General features: G+C 38.1%; 1 protein-coding gene across 3 annotated transcripts in view; it reads right to left on the reverse strand.

The window, feature by feature from the left end:
- SHROOM3 (shroom family member 3) overlaps positions 1-25,462 on the reverse strand; it is a 270,820-nt gene that overhangs the window by 71,480 nt on the left and 173,878 nt on the right. Inside the window, exon 1 of one of the 3 annotated variants that reach the window (XM_075204171.1) lies at positions 11,129-11,523. The exons of the other annotated variants lie outside the window; for them this stretch is intronic. The gene's annotated coding sequence lies outside the window, so the exon portion shown is untranslated. Of the gene's footprint in view, positions 1-11,128; positions 11,524-25,462 lie in introns of those variants that run through there. 3 annotated transcript variants of the gene reach the window in all.

Genomic DNA, 25,462 nt, shown 5'->3' on the forward strand with positions numbered 1-25,462 from the left:
AGCCCCAACTCAAGGAAGTATTTGAGGATTATCGTGGATCGATCGTGAATTTATACACACTACACAATGAAAAGGTGATTGGAACGAAAATACTGAACGGTACGATCAACTGAGGCGACAATCGACCAATTGGGAAGACTTGTCACTACACACATTGACACGACTTTCGAACGAGCGGTCGTATGTCGGTTGGTTGAGGAGATTATTGGACGAAAAACCTGTAGTGTGTTCCCACCCTTAGTGTACACACTAAAACGATAACAGGCAGAACGGACTTTTGTTGGGTGATTAGCCTGATAATTGACTGAAAACACTGTAGAGTTTACCCAGTGTTACACCAGATCTGTAGCTGGTGCAAGTGATACGACTAAAAATAACGTATCTTAGAAAAGCACCAAAGCTTTAATCAGAGGTTACTGCGTGCGCTCCAGCTTGGAACGCCCTTAATGTACATTGACTACATGCATACGGCCAGTCCCCTCCCCATTCTGTTCCTGAGATCGTAGGCTGTAGCAAGAGTCCTTTGTGCTTGAATATAAATTGGACATTGCTGCGTTCTCTGGTGTATGGTTTATTTCGGGGGCATGTCATCATTCAGAGTGATAATCCTGTCACAAGACAATAGATCAGGGCCGTGTCCAGGTGGAAAGGGATATGTAGAATAATATTGGCACCATGGACATGTCTCCAATGGACTGCAAACATGACAGAGAAAAAAGTAAACAAGTAGGAATACAAGGCTCACTAATTTTACTTACACAGAGGGACAGCATAACACTTAACATATTCATTTCCCTGTGTTAAATACAACTGAGGAATGACTATTTTTGAAGTTACAGTCCATTTAACATTGTTTATTAATGAAGAAACCTGCTGACTAGCAATCCTTGGCTTAAAACTAGGTCAATTCATTTTGTGTACATACATTTCAACCAAGCTGCATAAAAAGATTTAGTATGCACTTTGTTTCTATAGTTGACACAAGAGTTCAAACTGATACAGGGAAGGTACTTGATCAATATAGGAAACATTTAAAACTGGTAACAAACCAAAAAGGATACTATATCAATGTATGAAGATATCATAAAAGATATGACAGCATACTGATCTGTACCCAACTGAGCCCAATGTAATGCATTTTTCTTTTAAGGTGCACAAATAAAATAAGCCTTTTGGGTAAATTTACACTGTCACTTCCTGGTTTACCAAATGAAGCCTGTGTGGCATCTCCTGGTCCAGTGGATTCCAAACTTTTTCAGTTCAAGGCACCCTTAGGGCCTCCATAAATATTTTAAGGCACACCTAAGCCAAAATAATTACCAAGTAGTCCCCTGTCTTGCTTACCACAGGCCCTGGCCAAGGGACCCTTGTGAGATCGCCGAGGCACCCCAGGGAGCCTAGGCACACAGTTTGGGAACCACATTCCTGGTCTATTCCAGACATGAGCTTCTCTCCTAGTCAAACATTTGGTGCCCAGAAACTAGGTCTCTCTGAGCCTTTAAATTAATGCACTTACATCGGGTGGTAAAAACATTTGTGACAACTGTGGGAATCAGTTATATCATAGAAGGCAGTAATATATCACCAGCTTGAAAAGCACCACTGTGTCTGTTCCAATGTCAGATAAAATTGTTCATTTAATATAATAAAATAAATAATAACATATATGAATGGATAATAAATATTGTGCCAGTGTCAATACAGCTGGGTTCTTTTCTTACCTCGTATGTCTTTATAAGTAAGAAAATATACTTTTCTTTAATGACCTGTAACACCACTTCTCTGTAAAACCAGACAATAATTGCTCTACTCCAGGCAGGTCACCAGTGATTGGAAGCTCCTTATTACAATAATGCCAAATGACAACATAATAATAATAGGTAGAATAAGATCAATACACCTGGGCAGCAGACATTAATTTCCATTCACCCGCTCAGATGCAAATCATAAAAATATATAAATTTATTTCAAATAATTTACCTAACTCCAAGGGGGCTTATGTGATCCTCGTTACAGCGTACACTGCAATTAAATGTAAAAACATTACCCAATATTCTTGTATAACTTTCATACAATGTATTTTACATGTGTAAAATTCATGTATGGTTTCCCATTTGGAGATGTAATAAACATGATATTTCAAAAAGCCAGGGAAACCAGCAAACATAATTCATATCCAAATAATATGAAGAAAAATTATGTCTGCTCCTTAATTCATATAAGTCAATCTTTAGGCCTCATTTGATGATAAGTCTGGGGGGGTAAATGAGAGTTTTCCGGCAGGTTTGAAAAGTGGAAATGTTGCCTAATGCAACTAATCGGATTCTAGCTATCATTTTGTAGAATGTACTAAAAATAAGTGATAGCTAGAATCTGATTGGTTTTTCAAGCCCACCGGAAAACTCTCAACTAGATACATTTACCCCTGGGGGTGTTGTAAAACTAAGATGCTGAAGGTTTCTCAGTACGTGGCAAGAAATTGTCTCCAAATCTAAAATTCCACAGTGTTTACTTAGTTGCATAGCCTAGCTCTGAGATTATTCACACCATAGTACACACTGAAGTAACCTGGTAACAAATGCTCTGTGAACCAGACCGCACAACGATAACTAAACTGTACTTTGATATCAGCAAAGTCTCTTTTAAACAGGTCTCTCTGCGGACAAGCAGTGATTTGTGAAGTTTTATAAAGAGTCTAAGGAAGAGAAAGGTAGTTCTTTGTTCAGATTGAAAAGAGAACACTTCCGTGCAGATATTCAAGGTTTGACTTTTCAATGCTCTTGACAAAGTGGCTTCCTTCCCATACAGCGATGCTACTCTCAGGGTGGGAGGAGGAATGTGAGGCCTATTGTCCATATGACGCCATCCTCATGAGGAACTTACAAGAGCATCTTGGGTCACAATAGCTAGATTTACAGGACGCTGTCAAATGTCATGGCAGAGAAAGCGCAGAACCGTAAATTATCAGGGGTTTTTTTCTTCCTTTCCCTGGAGTATTTCAAGAATTTGTCCAGCGGATTCTGAAGAACGCGTGAGAACCATTAAACAATCATTTAGAACCATACACCGCATGCTAATAGTACTATGGCACAATTATGAATAATAATGTAATAAATATGCATAGAATCTGATTTATTGTATTTTACAGAAATATGGGCCCAGTTCTTTACTTTGCTACTCTTTTTCAAGATCCGCAGTTTAGTAAATCTGCCCCCTAGTCTACCTGTTTTTAGGGATGGTACACACAGACATTAAAAAATGTTAGAAGTGTAGATGATACTTTGTATTTTGTACTTGCTTTAACAGAGAGTTAGAAGCGCTCTTATTAACGTATCTCAGAACTCCATTGATTTCCATTTGATAGGCTTTAAGAACGTACATTAGATCCTTGAAATGAATGACGTTTGTGCAAGGACAAGGGAGGAAGGATTTTATTCATACAGAAATGCAAAAAAGTTACAAAAAAAAGTAATGGCTTACCACTGATATATTAGAGCAGTGATGGGCAACCTGCTATGCTTCAAGGGCCACATGCAACCTCCAAAAGGGAGCACCTTACCCTCAATTTCAAGAATAAAAATACAACAACCCCAAAACAACATTGGCACCTGCAACTTGCTCCAAAGATAGCACAAAATGCCCTCATTACACACTTGTCACAAAATGCCCTCACATGCCCCAAGATCCCACATGTACTCTGAAATTCTGCCATGCCACTCAGGCCTCCCCATATTCCTCCTCACATGCCCTTAATATGGCACTCAGACATCCCCACATGTCCCTCACATGCCACTCAGACTTCCCCACACCTCCCAATTTGCTTCTCAGACCTCTACACATCAGGGCCGTCTTTCCCATTGGGCACGATGGGCAAGTGCCCGGGGGCCCAGGGGGAAAGGGGGCCCTGGCAGGTCTGCTGCTGTAAAAAAATCCTGTAAAGAAAAAAACCCCCCAAAAAAATAAAAATTACCTTTTGCGGTCACCTGACCGTTCAGGTCAGGTGACGATCCGGCTCGCTCCCTGGTCCTCTCTTCTGTGATGCGCTCGCAGTGAATGTCGGGTGTGATGACGTCATCACGCCAGACATTCACTGCGAGCACAGCATGGAGGAGCACAGCGAAGAGGATTCAACTTATCGCGATTTAAAGGTAAGTTAAGAGGGGGATTTAAAAAAAAAAAAAGGACTTTACTTTTATAGTTGAAATATAGTTATAGTTGAAATTGTATGGATCATTTAAGTTGGGTATATATATATATATATATATATATATATATATCTCCCCACATGCCACTCTTATCTCCTCACACTTACCTGTTTAACCAGAGGCGACAGTGGTAGGGGGGAGAGTACATGTTACAGAATGCTGCACTGCACTAACTACTCCTCCTCTGGTTGTGCTGCGTGACCTCCCTGAATTGTGCAGAGGAAGTCACATTCAGTCCTATTTTCTACTTTATAACATAGCAGAGAATAAAGCAGTTAGGGAGCAGCCTCCTAGGAGCCTCAGATACAGGCTTGGTGGGTCGCTGGCATCCCAGTGTCTGTTGCCCGCCACTCTATTAGAGTTTATGAATAATTGCTATGAAGCCCATGCTTGACATTTTTTTTATTTACTCTCCTCTAGGAGTTCCTGGAGTGGAGGTCAAGTGACAAGTCCAGGAGGGAGTGTCACTGTCACCCTGCCCCTTGCTGTGCAATGCCACATTTGCAGTGCCATGAAAAAACAAATCATGTCATTAAGAAATTAGGGAGTCTCCTGAACATTCTATGAGAGTAGTATTGTTACCACGACTACAATGTAGTTGTTGTCAGGGCCGCCTTCAGAAAAAAATCGGGCCCAGTACGGGCTCCCATGCCACCCGCCCCCCCCCCCCTGTGACAGATCACATGATCACAGGGGGAATGAATCCTCCACCCCTGCGATCGGATCCTGGTGCCTGGCTGTCACGGTGACAGCCAGGCTGAAGACAGAATAGCGGAGTCCAGCAGCGGGCCACAAGTAAGTCTTTGCTGAGCTGTTGTACCGGGCCCCCTGGTGAGCCCGGGCCCGGTACAACAGTACCCCCCGTACCCCCCTGATGGCGGCCCTGGTTGTTGTGGAGTGGGTTTACAAGGAAAAAAAAGATGAAACAAAGTTTTGACTTCATTAAAGTTTCATGCTATGCTTTACAATGCTTCCTGACCGCTCCTCTAATGTGAATCCTTCTTTCACCATTATCACTATTCCTTATGAATAAACCATTTCAGTGCATTTCATACGTGACTGGAATTTGCCCAGGTGTATGTGTTTTGAAACAAGTAGTTGGGAAATAAGCAAATGTACTTCTTACACTGAAAAACAGGCCAATCAAAGCAAAACAAAAACAACAATTTGATGCAAAGTTTAAAGAAAATATAGCAACATTTTTAAATGTATTGTAAAAGCTTTGATAGAACATCATATCACTGAGCAACCTTTCTTAAATAGGCATACTGCTTTGGAGTCTGCATGAACTGTGAGCTGTGGTCTTCTTTCTTACATGTATAAAAATAATATTATAGACAATATTTAGGGATCTATTTATGAAGACCCCTCGATAAAACAGATTGTCGATTGCTGTCTATCTCAGGATTCGTAAATCTTTTTTCATCCTATCTATGATGAAAAGTTCCCCAAGGCAGCTGGGTGACATTCAGTCCCCAACAATACTTGCTGACAGCGGTAGGAGGACTCTTACAGCTTCACCAGCCAGTTCAGGGAGCCACTGCACATGTATAATGGAACCGATAGCCCAGACATGGGCCTAGTTCAGGCTTCCAGTTTCAGCAAATAAAAAAATTAATAAAGTCTGTTTCTTTACACCTTAAATAGCATAGTTGCCTACTCTCCCGGAATGTCCAGGAGACTCCTGAATTTCTGGGAGTCCTCCTGGACTCCCGGGAGAGCAGGGCAACCTCCCAGATCCTGGCCAGTTCGGAGAGTTAAATTGAAGAGGCAGGGCTTAGTGACTCGATTCACATGTCCAGTATAATGGGCAGGGCCAATTACGCGATTCTACAGGCCCCGTCCCCACCTGTCCCCTGGACCTCCCGGAAAGCAAATTGCAAGAGTTGGCAAGTATGCTAAATAGACCCCATTTTTTACTAAAATAAAATAAATGCTTACTCTATAGTCAACATTTTACATCAATTATCTTTAGATCTGACAAGCTCCTAAAACTATTACATTGTGAATATACCATATAGCGCTTTTATATAAGACAACTTGCATTTAAGTTTTGCTTGTTCTCACAGTGGTGTTTGAAATTTATTGTTATTGCATGTTAAAACACAAGTAATACTGCAAATGAATTGCACTGTATTTATATATGCGTTTCATATGGCTTTGGTATGTGTTTAGATGTGTTTACAAATGAGTTCAATTTGTATTTTTTAAACATACATCTGTGCCACAAGAAAGAAGTTGTTATCTTGTTCAAGCCAAAAGCATGTGAAAACGCATATGTAAATGCTTCTTTACTTTAACAAATATAAGATTTCAACTGGGTTGATGTGAGCCTGATACACCGAAATAGAACCGGAAGTGTTAAAAAAAAAAACACTAGAGTGGGACGCACATAAAAATGCATATATTTGTTACAATAATTGTTATAAACAAACCGGTTTACATGCACTTAATCTGCGTTTGAAACGCATCTTAAACGCAGAACCTTAGAGAGGTTGGGAGATATGAGAAAACCTTCTGACTTCTCCGAACTTAGCAACTCTTCTATTGTGTGTGGTCTTACAATACACTTCTAAACTGTGCTTAGACTTACATCCACAGCACTGGTCCTGCTATTTTTTGCCCATTTGCACAACTGCACCATGTCAACTATTCAACTGTCATCCTCACACATCTCATTGGGTATCTTTTAACATCTTTAGAAATCAAATTCTTGGGAGCTGTTCAAACGTTTTAGAACAAAAAGATACCACCTGCGACACTTTCTGGTTGCCTTTGGTTTCTTCTCTTGCAGAGGGAAAATTAAATTCCTCTTTAAACCATGTACAGTGTGATCCTGACGGCATTGCAGGGGATTTTCTACATTAAAAGGCTTAAAATCTTTCATATAAAGACCTTAAAAAATAAACTGATGTGACCGCCCTGGGGACAAATCCTGGTATTACAGGACTGACAGCTGGATTTTTACAGACTTTAACCCCCTGTGCAAAAGAGAAAAGTATCCTGCATGGAGTTACATATTTTTTTTAGAAAACAGACGATGAGCTATCACTTCCCTATTAACTTATAATAACAGTTCAATGGGAAATGTAGTACACTGAGAACATCAGTGATGAACATCCATCACTGTGCATTATTCTTTATGGTTGCAGAAATACTATCTCATGCATGTTAAGAAAATAAATAACCAGGACATATCTATGGTTGGGTAAATCATAAGGACATTTTTAAAATAACCAATGTACTATATATTAAACTATTAATCATCATTAGAATCATTGGAACTACGGAAGACTGGAAGCTTAGCTAAGATAAATGTTTGAAAATGACAAAACTACCTGATTGCACCAGTAGGCTAAGTAACATTGTATACACAAACACAACTTATATAGAGGTACATCTAAAGAATACTTATTCTGTTCATGCAACAAAAACCTCGTAACACTAACAAAATGTATATGGTTTTTAATTAGAGAGAGAGAGAGTGTGTGTGTGTGTGTGTGTGTGTGTGTGTGTGTGTGTGTGTGTGTGTGTGTGTGTGTGTGTGTGTGTGTGTGTGTGTGTGTGTGTGTTAATTAACCCACACACGCGCGACTGTAAGCTCCAAATTTTACTTCAAAATTGGTGCTGGGGAACCAGTGCTGCATATTGCAGTTCTAATGGTATCAAAGTAGCATTCTCGGTGAAGGCAGCAACTGATTGGCTGCAGATCCTGACCATCGACACCTTCTGAATTTCATAATACTGCTCTTCTCCCTTGGCCGCCTAGTGAACTTCAATATTCCAAAAACATAAGAACCTTCACACATTTCAGCCTTTAAAAAAATGTAAAGCTATGGGCAAGCAGGGATTGTTAGTGACACGTAGTGCAATGTTAGGCAGGCTGACTAACATAAAATGTTTTCTGATCTGTACTATCACTACATTATTTAGCTTTAATGACAGAATCTGACTAGTAATTCCATTCATCAAATTCCAGCTCCAATAATGAGGTATCAGTGGCAATCAAAGGAGAGTGATAATATTCCTGCTATCTGGAGTGGGACACTTTCAAGGAATAGATATAGTAAAATGATTTGGTATAATATGCAGTTTTGTAGCTATAACTTCCCTACTGCGAAATGTAGATGTCCTGAATGCCTCCATGATTCCAGAGTACTATATAAAACATAAGGCACTTCTTAGTAGTCAACAAACTTTCACCTTGAAAATATATGTTAAGAACAGTTAATGGACATGCAAACATGGATTTGGGAAAGTACGTGCAAAAATAAGGAGTACAAATGTTCAAAGTCATAAATAACCTATGCACAGCTATTGGGAATAATCACACATGTGATAATTCGGTTTTCCAAGAAGGATTTTCACCTATGGTACAATGTACTGAAAACAGAGCACTCTCCTGCAGTAAAACTAATTATATCCTGCATGACGTGTCATTATTCCATGTCCAATAAATTGTGAGGAGCTGAAGAGCATTAGGACCGATCTGCACTGGGTGGATTTTCTGATTACATGACACACAGGATTAGTGGGAATCAAACAGACCAGCTCAAGGAGTGTAATTATTTAATCATTTGCTATGTGCAATTTATTGGTTACAGAATGAGAATCGGTGGCACAATATTTGGATGAGCATAGCTCTATTATAAAAGAGAGTATGATGCTCCAATTATAATATTGTAATATTGGATACTGTTAAGTTGCCACAGGCTACAGATGAATAGTCTATGATGCATAGACAATTCTGCCCTTTCACTCAGCCAAAAAGAGATGCCAAAGAATCTTTAAACATTTCAGAGTTTAATATACCTACAGCTGTGCTCAAGCAGGGATTGTTAGTTCCACATAGTGCAATGGTAGGCAGGCCAACTAGTATAATGTCCTTTTTGATCTACCCGATAACTACACTATCCACTATATAGCCAAAAGTGAGAGAATCTGACTCTAATGATCCCAGTCATCAAATTCAACATAAAATTCAAAGATCCCTCTGTACACCTAATCAAATTGATTGGTTGACTGCTTTAAAATTTTTAGAGCAGTCAATCAGGTTTCTTATCGGTTTATGCCTTCATATTGCTAATTCTATCCAAACACAGGCCGATTCTGACACTCTGAGCTAGCGCCATGTAGCATGATCAATATTTGATTTGACCCCATCAGTTTCAGCATCACTGGGGCATATTATTATGGTGAAAGATAACCACATACACACAGGCTTATACCAGTAATTTTCCAACTGCATTTACCACCGTATCCAATCAATGAATTAATTGTCAGGTTATGCACTCTACAATTTCAGACCATAAATTTTGGCATTACGTATCTGATGTTTTGTAACCATAGGTCTGATATACACATTATGCTACGCAGATTGTGACAGCGTGACAAAGATATAGCATGCTGCAACTCTGTGGAATTGTTGAATGACAGATACTTAGATGGCAGGCCTTTTACCTGACCATTGCATTAGTTCTTCAGAGAGCTCTCATTTGATTATGTTATAAGGCTGTATATAATATGATCACATAGAACTATCCCTCGTGTAGCTCTAGCCTAGAAACAGCATTTCACTTTCAAATCCCATTGATTGCCAATTATTAATACAAAGCAGTTCTTTTAGCATGGCTGCCTGCATACAGTTAACCTGTCAATTAGTTTATCCCCTGTCTTCTGAATCAATGCAAAGTACTAGACTAATGCACACTTCTGGCATCTCTCAAAGAGGCAGTATTATTACATGTCAGTCAATTGATAGCACAAAGTCCTGAAGCAATGTATCAGCAAATACAAACATTTTCTTTCATCTTGACATTCTTGATAGTTAATTTAGTCCAAATGTCTATGTATTCAGGGGAATGTTATCTGTAGAGTGTTAACAGTAGGTTGAAAAGCAATTGAACAACACTCCCTGTGCTGAAGCTATGTACATTCTAAACTAAACACCTGTATATACCACATTTCTCCATTTAACTCACCCATGGTATGACAGCACAACACTTGATTAACAAGTTTTTACACCGAATTCCAACACTTAATTTACATGTTGCAATTTACAAATTCAACACCTGGCCAGACAGTTTTAACACTGCTCTACACAACTACTAGCAGAGGTAAGTGTTTAACTATGTCACCAAATACACCTGTGCACATTATTAAACAGGCCTTCTACACAGCAAAAAAAAAAAAAAAAAAAAAAAAAGCAAAATGGAATATTACCAACAAAAAACAAAGCCACAACAAATTGCTTTAGTTGTGAGACTTTTAACAGCAAATTTGCATAGTAGGTATAATCCAACAAAATCAATCATAACTTTCCTAGTTAATCTCATTGTAGCAGACTCTGTTTTGAATAGTGTCACTAACATAAAACCTTTGACATTTAATACCTGTTTTTCTTGTGCTTCTTATAGTGAAAGGCTCAAATATCATTGTAATATCAGATCATAAATGGAAGAAAGTAGGATTTGCATACTTCAGTGTTAAAAAGAATTGTATTGTGATAGACAAATTGTAAGTAATCTCAAAGCAGATTACAATGTTTTGCACTTTAGCAATATTTTTTAATTGTGAGGTCAATTTAACAATATCATCACTTTCATGTGTTTATATAGTGGGATAAGAAGTGAAATTTTGCTAATCACCTTGAATTGGTGACAAAATAATCGACACTGACCTGTATATACATATGTACTCATGTAGAAATATTTACACAACCCTTTCCAAATATTTGGCAGAGGAAAGTATCCTCAGTGTTATCTCACTGTCAAATAGCTTTTGTAAGATATATTATAGAACAGATGTTGCTCAGATCATCCACACGTTAGTGAAAATGACAGTATCACATTGAATGCAAATTCTTTTTATGCAGAATTCTTTAAAACAAGTCATTTATTTATAAGAAATAAATCAAACCTTACCATTTTCACATAGAAGTGGCACATGGATGAATATTTCAAAAATCCACGGGGGGGAACTGAGTCCATTCAAAAGACCCTGTGGTTTGCAATCGCTGCCGGAAAAAGCAGTAACATGCAGGGCAGTAGATGCAGCCTCCCAGCTACAGCATAGCAGTGAAAAATTATTTAATAAAAGTCCCCAGACAACTCTCTCTGCACACAGCTTGTAAAAAGCACAGATAAGCACGCTTCTTTCCAATGCTGCCTCCAACATGGACACGCTGAGAAGAGCGTACAGTACCTCTGAACATGCATTTCACAAGCAGTTGTGGTAAGGACTTTCCCTCTTCCTACAACTGAGACTGCAAAGCAGTAAAACACAGCACTTTGTCACAAGTGAATGATTTTCTCCTCCTCCCCCTCTCTTCCACATCACTCTACCAAAACCAGGTAATCCCACAAGGAGGCTGACCCTGATTGGTTGCAAGTCTCAGGACTCAATTTGCATTACAATGGAGAAGAAGGCCCTTGTAAAGTTTGAAAATGGATTCTGGCACTCAGAAGTCAGGAGCTTCCCTCCCCCCTTCTTCTAATGGCATGCATGATTTTCATCCAGAGCAAATAGCAATAGCTATAGATGCTACAGTGACATTGTTAGAAGATAATAACTGGATGACTCTGCTGTAAATCTAAGTAGTGTCTGCCAGTCACCCACAACCAGATGAGTTGAAGGGGAATACTGGGGATACACAATTAATTAAAAATCAAGATCAATACAGGGGAAAAAAACTAAGAAACAGCTTCACTTTAGGTGGTCATAATCAGGAACAGATGCAGCTATATGTTACAAAAAAAACATATTTTGTTCAACAACTGTTTAATGAAGTATTTTTCAATAATTGTACTGTTTCTATATTACACTGTAAAAAAAATAAAATATATGGCTATTTTCTGTACAAATTGTTTTCTCTACATTCGAACCTATTCTCATATTATATGCCCTCATTTCATCTTCTTTCTTACCTCCCTCCTCTTATTCTCTATAAGTAAATAAATTGGCACACATTTACATACATCCCCCAGATGATAATCCTGTAGTCTGATATGAAAACCTAAACCATTATTTTCTGCTGTCATACAGTGTAGCATTGTAAAAAAAATCATCATGTTTAGTTACTCCGTTACACATTTCTATCTGCATTTATTAAACATGCATCTGTGACAAAACAGGATGTTACCTGGTTCAAGCCAAACACGTATGTAAACGCATATGAAATGCTTCTTAAATGTATCACATTGCATTTGCAATGAAATCTCATAGAGATGAATGTATGTTTTCAACTGCGTTCACACGCGTCAGACGCAACACAGCGAAACAAGATAAAAAACCACAGTAGTGCAAAACAAATTAAATGCACGTAAAAACACATTCAGTATAGTGATTTTATTTTCAAATGTGTTTACATGAACTTAACTTGCATTACAAATGCATTCAAAATGCAGAGTTTTAACCCTATAACTCGGTAGGAGAGGTGGATCTGAAAACTCAAGACTATATTCAGTTTGAACTTGCTTAAGACAGATTTAGTAAATTCTCATCTACACAAATATATGTTAATAAACAGCCTTAATATGTGCTTTATTTTCACGACAAAAGCAGAATTATTTGTAACCATGGTTATCAGCAAATTATTTTGTTATCAACTGGAGATTTAAATAAGCAAAAATTGGTGAAGTTTCCTTTCATGTAAAAATACATTTGTTATTGTGACAAAACACAGCTATTTTGACCTGTGATGTAAACAAAGAAAATATCTTTCTTTCATTCATCAAGATAAATAACAAACAATAAATTAAGTATTGGACTGATTATAATTTATTTTAAGTTTCGTGTTCCTGCTGGTATAAAAAAAAAAATTTTTTTAATGGCAGCAAAAGAAATTTTTGTACACTGCCTACTCTATTTACTCATGTGTATTACAGGCTAACGCAATGAACTCAATGAAAGACATGCCCCCCAAGTACCTTTTACTACTGCATGTCAAAAGAGACAGTGACATGTGGTGTCACAGGTGTCACTTTTCCTAATGCCAGTGTGCAACCAGCCTGAAAGGCAGATTTGAGCTTTGTAAGAGACGCTCTTTATGAAGGTGCTGTAATCATGATGTTGAGAAAAACATTGAGGTGGGTTGTCAGTAATTAGTGTGTTTGGATGCTCATTGTTCTCTTGTACAGTATATACACTAAGGTACAAAGTCTACAGCAATAAGCAAACCCGGCACCACTCCTGCACAGTGTAAATGTTTGTAAACTAGTATGGTGTTTCAGATTGTCCAGCATGTTTGACTTTCGACAGCAGGTGACACAACACCTATAGTTGTTCTTGTGGATATTGTCACCATAAATGCAGTAAGGAAAGGGACTATAAATAAATAATTAAATAATCAGAAATGTATAGGTCATATAACACTTAGCAGCTAACCCATCAAAGTGTTTTTTAAATAAGTTTAAAAGTCAGCAGAAAAATACAGTAAATAAGGAGAACTAGACTGGAAATATGGGAGGGTCAAATCTGCTAATACCCTCTCCTAGTCCTCCTCAAACACACCTAAGTGTCAGCAATCCACCTTCCTCTCCTTGCATGTTTATAAATGTATCATCTTGGGATAAAGTTACCTAACACTCCCTCTTGTATTTTAATTTGTAGACCCCTCATACAATTAGCTCATTCCAACCCACTGTATTTATACTTCTGGCAGACCTGGACCTTAGTTCTTGTTGCCATTTATAAATGGGCCCACAAAATGACAGTGGCAGCCTAATACCCGTCTCTCTCTTGTGGTCGGACTAGGAAACAAATAAAGTCATTCCTGAACCCATGATCATTACACATAGGGCCCCATGTAGAGTCAGACATGTGCATGTGGTTCTCCAAGAGCCAGCATGCCCTGGCAGTCATGGGTATGTTGGTGATAATGAGTCACTTTTACCTTTGCAGTCTGGCTGGGCCGAAATGCAAAATGTAGATTTAACCTCATGTGTCAAACTCCCATTGTCCCATAGATTGTAAGCTTGCGAGCAGGGCCTTCTCACCTCTTTGTCTGTTTTACCCAGTTTGTTTATTAATTTACTATGTTTGTCCTCAATTGTAAAGTGCTATGGAATATGATGGCGCTATATAAATAAATAAATGATGATGATGATTGTACCCCCCATGTAAGTATAGATTGTGTCCAACTCCACATCAGGCCCACAGTGTTTAAGGTGTATAGTGATGTGCACTAATAGATTTGTAATAGGAAATCCCAGTGATGCTATCAAGTGACTTCACAGGGATTTACATGCAGAATAGATTGGCCCTCTTAGAAGCCTGGGAGACCTAAATTCACCCTCCTATACAAAGTAATATTAATAGATCAATGCAAAATCAGTCTAGTGTTACTTGCCATGCTAGTTACTACCGAAACCAGTTTGCATTGACACTAACAGTGCTTAAAATATGGAAGACCAATTGCAGTCTCGGATGACTCTTTAGTCTCCCCTGGTTATAAAAAAAAACCAATAAAATTGTGGAGCAAAATGTGGCAAACAAATCATACTATTGCTCCGATACCTATAGATACCTAAAACATGGAGAAAAACACTTACATCTGGTATCGTTACACAATTAGGAACTAGGCAATAACATTTTTGGGTAAATTGTCGTTGAGCTAATAAGTATAAGAAACTACAGGAAGAATTCAGAAAAGGTGTATTTATTGTCATTTTGCTCATTCTCCCCATCTTATGGCCGTAAGATAAAAAAATAAATATGTAATCCAAAAATCTGTCAAATGAAAGCCCCATCTCTTCTGAAAAGTAAAATATTTTTTAGTGAAACTAAATAAAATTCCTGCAGTCATTAATGTGAAAACTACCTTTTAGTTACATTTTTGTAAATATTAGTTATTATTAAACTATGGCTCAATATATAGCACTTTCAGAATTTATATTGTAAAATATTTATTCAATTCACAATATAGAAAAACACATAAACTAAGCTAGACTTACATTAGAAATATTTAGCCATTACATCTGCAAATAATTTTATCTCCTAAATATTTTTTTAGAGAAAATTATGAGCAAATGTCTGTACTGTTTGGAAAACTACAATAGGTGCAAGGAACACACATCTCTATGAATATGTACACAATTTACTGTAATACATCCCTTTCTTCAGATTCTTATTAAATATTGTTAACTGTTTTTATTTGGCTAAACTGAACTAAATTTGAGAATAGTACATCTTGACCTTTGTTTCCTTTGCAATTTCTGATAAAATTGGAAGATTCTTGCCTTTAGCCTTTTGTTTATTATTTGCCAGTCAAAGTGTTGGCACGCAGAAAGCAAATCCATTAAAGCTGCACTACCACCTAAAGTGGTTAATATTTTTGCACATTAAAATTGCTTAGGAACAGAGGGGTAAGCGGGAGGACCAATGTGAAGCCAATGTCTGACACTGCAGCTTCACATCCAGGACTGTGAGATCAATCCCACAGCCCAGGGATAAACGGCTACAACAGTAATATATTGTATACACCGATCAGCCACAACAGTAAATCCACTGGCACCTGTCCAGTGGTGGGATATATTAGGCAGCAAGTGATCAGTCAGTTCTTGAAGTGGATATGCTGGAAGCAGGAAAAATGGGCAAGTGTAAGGATCGAGTGAATTTAACAAGGGCCAAATTGTGATGGCTAGCAAACTAGGTCAGAGCATCTCCAAAACAGCAGTGGTTAATACTTACCAAAAATGTTCCAAGGAAGGATAACTCATGAGCCGGTGACAGAATCATGCGAGCCCAAGGCTCATTAATGCTCATGGGGAGCGAAGCCTGGTTCAGTCCCACAGAAGAGCTATTGTACTGTTACTGAAAAAAGTTAATGCTGGCTATAATAAAAAGGTGTCAAAACACACCGTGCATCAGCTTGCTGCGTATGGGCTGTACAGTCGCAGACCGGTCAGCGTGCCTATGCTGACCCTGTCCACAGCTGAAAGCACCTACAATGGGCATGTGAGCACCAGAACTGGACCATGAAGCAATGGAAGAAGGTGGCCTGGTCTGATGAATCACGGTTTATTTTACATCATGTGGATGGCTGAGTGCGTGTGCGTTATCCGGGAAAAAGATAGAACCGGGATGTACTGTGTGAAGATGGCAAGCCAGCGGAGGCAGTATAACGCTATGGGAAATGCTCTGCTGGGAAACCTTGGGGCCTGCATTCATGTGGATGTTACTTTGTAAAGTACCACCTACCTAAACATTGTTGCAGACCAAGTACACCCCTTTATGGCAACGGTATTCCCTGATAGCAGTGGCCTCTGTCAGCAGGATAATGCGGCCTGCCACAATGCAAAAATTGTTCAGGAACGGTTTGAGGAACATGACAAAGATCAAGGTGTTGACTTGGCCTCCAGATTCCCCAGATCTCAATCCATTCGAACATCTGTGGGATGTGCTGGAATAACAAATCAGAACCATGGAGGTCTTGCCTCAAACTTACAGGACTTAAAGGATCTTCTGCTAACGTCTTGGTGCGAGCTAACACAGGACACCTTCAGAGGTCTTCTGGAGTCCATGCCTCTATGGGTGAGAGCTGTTTTGGTTGCACTAGTGGGCCTACACAATATTAGGCAGGTGGTTTTAATGTTTTGACTGATTCGTGTATATTAATAACTCCCTCCAAAAACACCATATTTAACCCTACTTCTCCTCTCTCATTTACCTGGCTTCCGAAGGTACAATTGCTCAGTGTTGTGATTGTTTAACCACATTTTATACATTTTATAAATAGTCAGTAGGTAAACACTTTGAAGCAAAAGCTTAAAATGATCAGAAGATATACACACATCTAAGGATTCCTCATAAGATTAGATACAAACAAGAAAGATGATCTAACCAGACTGGTCACAAAAGTAAAAAAAAATTTTTTTACAAGGGTTGGCAACCCTTTTCCTAACTGTTAAGGAGCCTGGCTAACTTGAAGCATGGAGAAGCAACATGAACCTAAGTTACACTGGTCCTAACAGTGAAGACAACAAGGGAGACTTCTTTGACAATTCAGGGTAAGATGTACTTAAAGAAGAACTCCAGTTAACTTTTCACTATAGCAGTCAGCCAATCCACTATAACCAACACTAGGCCCAAGAACAAATCTCAAACCACAGCATAGCTACTTTTTGTGGCCATGTTTGAGCATTATTTTTAACCTTTATCGTGCTCTTGATCAATTTCCTTTGTTTAGAAAATGTTAAGGGAATTTGAGGTATGGTTTAATCTACTGGTAATTTAGCAGTGGAAAAGAAAAACACTGCGTTGCTTTCAACCGTGTTAGTTTAACACATGGCCATAAATCCACATCTATCATGGAAACGTACACACTGTTGTAATATCTGACCAAATGGTCATTTATACGGTGTTCTGCATGATAATTGCATCAGTATGTACCCAACTTCAGTCTGACATGAGAAATGTTTATCCAAAAACTCACATGAATCAACTGAAGAAGTGCTATGCTCTTGCAAAACAATGGAAGGGGCTTTAACTTTTATCACCCTCATTACATCTGAACAATGACAACAAGGCAACAAAGTGGTTTCCAGGCACAAAAAGACAATCTGCAGAAATAACAAACATCATCTGTGCATGAACTATAACCTCTTGAGTAAAAAAACAACAACAATAAACATGTTGTATCATGATAAGATCTAAACAGGGACAAATATACTTCAATATGATTGCTTTAATTGGCCTCAGTTTTTGGGATAATCTCATCCAACATTTTCCCTTGTTAGTCACCAGTCACTCTGCACACAGTTTACCAGTAGCACAGGCTACCAATTAGGATTTACTGGAGTCTGAATTTAGAGACGGTGATAACAGCTACTAACCTAAGGTTTTATAAATAGAGGATTCACATGACAGTAAGACACAAACACCTAATTAGCTAATCCAAAGCATCTCAAATGTCATGTAATTTGTTTGGTAAAAAACTATACAGTGCTGTTTCTAAATATCAACAAGTAAACCAAGATAAATAAGAAAGTTGGCTAAACATCTCTAATTTAACACACCGTTTTCAAAATATATAGTTATATCCTGTAAAAAAACACTTATCTATCCACATTTACTTTGACCCAGATGCTGACAAATCATTATTCAAAGCATCTGCTCATTTAGCCCCAGAGAAGAGGAAATATTCCTTTCTGACGCCATAAACGCAAGTGAATTCTATGGATAAATCAACATAATTATAATATTTACTAACTACAGCAACAAGTTTCTTATAAGAAAGGCACATAGTGGGCCTGATTCATCAAGGAGCGCATAATGAACGTATTGTGCATTTTTTTTTTTAAAAAAAACGAGCGTGAATTGGGCATATACACGTTCGAATTCAACTATGAGTGGATCTAAAGAAACGTGCCTTGTTTAATATGGGTCTAAGTAGGCTCTGCTTATACATCACTTGCTGTACTAAGACAGACACAACACACTAGTGGATACGTTCAATATAAAGTCCCATCAGAACTAGAGATGTTCACTGACCCCCGTGTTTTGGTTTTGGATCTGGATTAACTTCGTGTTTTGGTTTTGGCAAAACCACCCTCGTGTGTTTTGGTTTTGGATCCCAATTTTTTTCTAAAATCCCTATTTTCTTTTGCTAAAATCACATAATTTGGCTCTTTTTTTGTTCCTACATTATTATTAACCTCAATAACATTAATTTCCAGTCATTTAGTCATTTCCAGTCAATTTTTGTCAAGTGACAAGAACACTGCTACCCCTCCTGTTTCTGTATGAGCATTGGCACTGGAGAGTGACCAGAACACTTCTACCCGTGTTTCTGTGTGAGCAATGGCACTGGATCTCCTGGGGAGGGAGGTACTTATGGAATCCAAAACCCGTGAGATCCGACAAGGCAATGATGACGTTCTGCCTCAATTCAGATCCGAGGACGCGCGAAAGTACAGAGCCGGCTCGCGAACCTAATTCGTTTTTCAGAAAACTGAGCCCAAGCATCTTTAATCAGAACTCACAGAAAAAGTATTCAATTATTGTTACCTGTTAATAATGAACATTAAAAAATCGTTAAAAAACTCCTCCTCCCCATGAAATACATTTATCAGGGTGTTATTAATGTCTACTGTACATAAAATGCATTTTTACAGTTGCTACTGATTGCAAACACGTTATAACATGCATACGCGAATGTCATCACTCGGCACTTGCATCTGTCCTGTAGCTGCTGCAAGTGATATGACTGAAAAACACCTATCTGAGAGATGCCCGAAGCCTAAATTGGACATGTGGCGTATGCTCAAGCTTGGCACGTCCTTATTGTACATTGACTACATGCATACGCCCCTTTCCCTCCCTGCATTCTTGAGCATATGTATCGGGTCAGAGCATCTCCAAAACAGCAGGTCTTGTGGGGTGTTCCTGGTATGCAGCGGTTAGTACCTGCCAAAACTGTTCCAAAGAATGACAGCCAGTGAATCCATGACAGGGTCATGGCCGCCCAAAGCGCATCAATGCTCGGTGGGAACAAAGGCTAGCCCGTCTGGCACAATCCCACAGAAGAGCTACTGTAGCAAAAATTGCTGAAAAAGTTAATGCTATGACAGAAAGGTCTCAGAACACAGTGTTCTATATATGTGTATATATATATATATATATATATATATATATATATATATATATATATATATATATATTTATATACACATATATATATTCAGAGGGTGTCGCCTACCATACCGAAGGGCGAGACAACAGCAAACTGGGCGCGGGTAGTGAGCAATTTTAAATATTTTTATGTACCAGTTAATACACCACTCGATACCATATATTTCTTAACTTATATGTTAGCTTGGTGGTGTTAAATCCTGCTATATTAAAGTGGTGGGTAGGCCTATTCAAAATAGTTATTGTAGTCATAAACAGTAGATTCTAAAAGTAAATGACAATCAGATAAGGAAGTCATAAATTTGATACCCATATACAACATTGAGTCACATTAGGATAAGTCCTTCAGGATAACAAGGGGCTCTTGGCAGCTTATTGAAAGCTGCTAGGACTCTCACACCCCATTACAACTGCTGCAGTGTCTATAACTGTCCCTTCTTCTTCTTCATACATCTCCACAGTGCCCATTTGGATTTGTTACAGCCAGGGCCACTGTAGAGATGGGTACTGGCAAATGCCCCAATAGGTTGCTTGTATGGTTCACAGAGATAATTCAGAAACTTTAAACAAAAAGCCAGGATAAGAGCAGAAAGGCTGATGTCAGCTCTTGAGCGTCTATGCCCTTTCTCCAGTTATGGCCAAAGGAAATGTACTACCAGTAAATTACATCACTGACTCCTGTTTGTAGAGCTGCCATCCTATGTAAATTTATTTTACAGGAATTGGCAGTGTGTAGCTGTGTCTAATCTCTCTCTGTTTAGTTCTATGCAGGACATTAGCAAATGCATTGGCTACAGCAAAATCCTGAAGGTTGATTTTTTACTATGTATTAGTATTAAAAAGAAAATCAAGAAAAACAACATCACAAATGTAGGTTATGCTATTCGATAAATGTAGCAATAACAACACACTACCTACCAGGACAATCCAAAGTTCTGTCACTTTACCCTAATCTAAAAATAATGTGCTGCAAAATAGTAAAATATTTATACAATGGTACGCAGTAAATGAAAACTAACAATGTATGGATGAAAACGTTTATCATACCAATTCTTAGAACTCTCATTTCACATGTGGGGGAGGGTGGTCTTAACACTGCCTTTAGAAACTATATCTAAGTGTTGAGAATAATGAGTGGGGATAGGGGAACTGGGAACAACTTTCTCAGGCAAAATGTGAAGCAAGAGGAACCACAAGAAGGAATGTGTCCAACATTCCAGTCCAACACATGCAGTGGTGTAACTACCATCGGAGCAGTATATGTGGATTTTATGGGATCCAGCAACACTGGTCCAACTCTCAGACACCCCTGTTCTTCTCTAGGGTCTGACAAATGCGCAGAAGGTGGGCTCTCACTTCAGAAACTGAAAGCCCAAACAAAGCTTCACTGTGCAAGTCCTGCATACAACCAGCAAATTTCAGATAAATTGGTGTACGTATAAAAATAACTCAGAAATAAAAATAAAAATGAGACTTATGTGAAGAAACATTGGTGTGCCCAATAACATAAACTGATCAGACACTCAGATGTTATAAATTGTATTAGGATATACACATCCAAATAAAACATAAAAACAAATAGCAACAACCCATTGTTCGTCTTTATAATTATCTGTTAACATCTACTTGTAGATTTTTTGGATATATAGAAAGTAAATGTGATTGCTATGGCTCAACCTAAAGTTACAGATTTTACTTAAACTCAACTGATATTATGTGTATAATGTGTTGCACATTAAGCTCTTTGAATAGACAACAATATATATTATGACAATTCTTGATTATTCCAATAACAAAATGTCCTTATTTTTATTAAATTAAAAATTAAAAGTTAGTTTGTAGACAATATATATCAAGATGTGGACACGCTCAGAAACTGACTTTATGCCTATGAATGCAATTGCATACAAATTAGGTCTGACCCTTACGACTGCCTAGAACTAGAGAGGCACAATAGGGGATAGAAGGGGCAGACTAAAGCAGGCCTTGTACAGTAAGGGTGTGCCACGTTGCCAACACAGATGCAGCTGATTCAAATCCTGGGGTTTTCGTAAGTGCGCTTGTTTTCACCCGTCTCTTGCACCAGCTACAGGGCAGGTGTAAGTGCCCAATGATACTGATGACTGACACGGCATATTCTTTGCTTTAAAAACTGCACATATGTGTGCCACAAGATAGCACAGAACAGGTGTATGCAAGGTAGACTATAAAAAGGCATTATATATACAGTATGCGTTTAATGCATCTTTATGTATTTATTGTTAAAAAATAAAAAATTAATGATTATACTGTTAATAGTTGTTAATTTACTTTATATTATATTTATTTTAATGTGTTCTGATGTGACTTTATATTGTGTATACTGCAGTCTGTTCTTTCTGTCTATGTACAGTAAGTACTGTGTAGGCAGAGCATACTTACACGCAGATTTAAATGGAATCGTATCTTATGGAATGCTTGGATTTCAATATGGTTGGAACTACACTCAAGTTCTGTGCTCTTTTTTAGTTGCGTTCTGACTTGAATCAGGTCCAGTGTGTATTGGGACAAGTCAGTCTATATTGTAACGTACATTATACATAACTTCTACTTAACTAATTAATGAACCTGATTGGTAACTACTACTTCTGATTAGCAGTATGGGATTGGTGAACTTAGCTTAGATTACTGAACAGTAATGAATAGTGTCAAACTTTGACATACTGATTATAATTGGGTACTTTTTGCACAATCTCTTCAAAAAGTTGACTATTGTTCCTGTGTTCTCAGTGAGAGATCAAAACTAATTATTTTTTGCTGAGATTCATAGCCTTGAACAGAATATGGAGAAGTAATTACCTGAGGTGTTCACTACATTAAAAAAGGCAGATGAGCCTGGTGTGGCCTGGTAAGTTTCTATTATCTATCTTTGAGCAGGGATAATTTATTCCTAAAGGGGAAAAACGCATGATTTAAGTCCTCATCTTCCCTACTAATAATGTAATCTGTTTTCATAAAAATGTTATCAAATAAACAATACGGAATGAATTCCCAAGAGTTCCTCTAGCTTTCTGATTCTTTGGAAAATAGAACTTAGAATTCTTCTGAGTACCTGTATAATTTACCAATATACCATATAGAATGTAAGCTATGCAAGACAGGGAGTACCTTTTATTGCTGCATGAATTGGGGCAGCACAATGGCTCAGTGGTTAGCACTTCTGCCTCACAGCGCTGGGGTCATGAGTTCAATTCCCAACCATGGCCTTATCTGTGTGGAGTTTGTATTTCTCCCCGTGTTTGCGTGGGTTTCCTCCGGGTGCTCTGGTTTCCTCCCACACTCCAAAAACATATGAGTAGGTTAATTGGGGTGCTATCAAATTGACCCTAGTCTCTTTCTCTCCATCTGTATGTATGTTAGGGAATTTAGACTGTAAGCCCCAATGGGACAGGGACTGATGTGAATGAGTGCTCTGTACAGCGCTGTGGCGCTATATAAATAAATGATGATGATGAATGACTTTATATTTAGCACTTTTCCTTGTTTGTATTCTACAGTTGTGTCTCAGTGAGAGTCTTGTACTGTTTAGATGGTGTGTGTGTATCTAAATCTTTTTCATTTTTTATTTAGGAGAAATAGGCTTCAATAGTTGTCTTCTTTAAACATATTTGATTAATTCTGATGAGGCATCAAATACATTGTTTTAATAAAACTATTCCTACCTACTGAAAATACCTCAGTATTTGGACTTCATTTACAATTTACTGTGCTCACTGGATACTTACCGCAAATTGCTGTTGTTTTGCACCAGTATGTGACCCTCCAAGACCTGTTGCACTGCTGCAAACCATGAATTGGACATAAGGACTGTCGTTATTACACATACGTTATTATGTGGTACATTTGTGCGTTAGAGATTTTTTTTTCTTACACTGTTTGAAGTGCACCAAAAAAGTTCTCAGCAGAAGTGAAAAGGATGGTGTATCCCCTTATACAAATAGGATGAGTTCTGGTCTGCACTAGCTCTCAAGTGGTGCACTAATTAAGAGTTTTTTTCAAATCAAGGAACGCCACTATACCAAAATCAAAATTACAGTATATTATTTAATATATTATTACATGAGTACAATGATCAATTCACGAAAGTTTGCTTATATTAAAAATATTTCTTTCCCTGATACTGTCATGGCATTTTTAAGTGCTTTGTTGCCCCAGAGTTGGAAAGCAACCACCCAGTAGCTCATTTACAACTTATTGTGAATTAGTTGTGAATAGAGGTGACAAGACGCCAAAAAGGAACAGAAAACGGGTACAACAATCACTCACAATGCCTTTGAGTTGTGACACCTTGGGAATCCAAGAAAACTCCTATATCTGCAGGACACAGAACACAGCACCCGGCCAGCTACTAAAGCTGACAAGGAAGGCTGTGTTTTAATTCAGCAAGCAATAAATTTAATTTAGTGTACTTGCAATTCTTCTGGGCTGTTTTTTTTTTTCTTCTTCAAAGCAAACAGTGGAAATACTTGCAACGATTTATGTTTCCTCTAGGGTTTTAAGGTTAGGGCAATGGTAAAAAAAAAAAAAAAGTTAATGAGGCAGAATAAACTTAGTATGTGAGAGATATTTTCTCACCAAATTTAATTTCTTTTTACATTTTCTTGCTCTTGTTTGACCCTGCTTTGGAAATAAAAAATATAAGCAGTACTGGGTGAATAACACAAACAAATGTTGGCTCTGGTAGGTGACTGTTGGGCTGCATAAGATGGTTTGGTTATTATAGGTCCCTGAAGCTATTTTTCTTTTCTCAGCACTCCGTATATATAAGGGCATCCTAGTGCAGGGACAGCTTGGCACAAAGTATGATTTCCCTAGTGGCTAATGGTATCAATAAAGGTGAATTGTATATTTTTCAATGCCAACCAGTGACATAAGTATCAGAGTTAAAGAATTGTCTTCTATCTACCATTCATCCATGAGATCTTGCAACCTCTTAGCGGAAAAGTTCTCTCACTGCTTAATATACATTGTTACATAGTAACAGTGATCACGTGCATGAGTTTCACAGATGCCAACTAAATATTATGTTGGGGTTGGATTTGAGGGGGGACATAGAAAAGAAGGAAGTGGTGACCTCCAACATTGGAAGAACATTTAATGGAGGGGTGTATTAAACCAGGGGTCCCGACAGGTGATCGTATTATTTAATAAGTAATAGTAAAGCATGGGTAAAGCATTATTACAAGTACAAGATATTGCCTGTAAAGACATTGCCGTTTTAAATCTACCCTGCAAAGTCGTAGAATATAATATGAAACTGTCTTCCACAGCCTCACCTTCGCAGCAGAGTTTGGCTGTTCCTCATCCAGTTATAAGCCTCCTATACATCTTTTTCTCTTTCAGTTAATGACTGTGTTTCAACCTACTTATTAAAATGATGATCATTATCACCTGTTTGTTATGATTGGTTAATCATACACCTGACTCTAATTCTACAAAATCCCTGACTTTGTGCAAGTGTTCCTAGAAGAATTGATGCTGTTTTGAAGGCAAAGGTAGTCACACCAAATATTGTTTTGCTTTAGATGTCTCTTCTATTCATTCACTTTGCATTTTGTTAATTGGTAAAAATAAACTATTAACAATTT

The sequence above is a fragment of the Mixophyes fleayi genome, chromosome 1, assembly GCF_038048845.1.
Source record: "Mixophyes fleayi isolate aMixFle1 chromosome 1, aMixFle1.hap1, whole genome shotgun sequence".
Lineage (NCBI taxonomy): Eukaryota > Metazoa > Chordata > Amphibia > Anura > Limnodynastidae > Mixophyes > Mixophyes fleayi.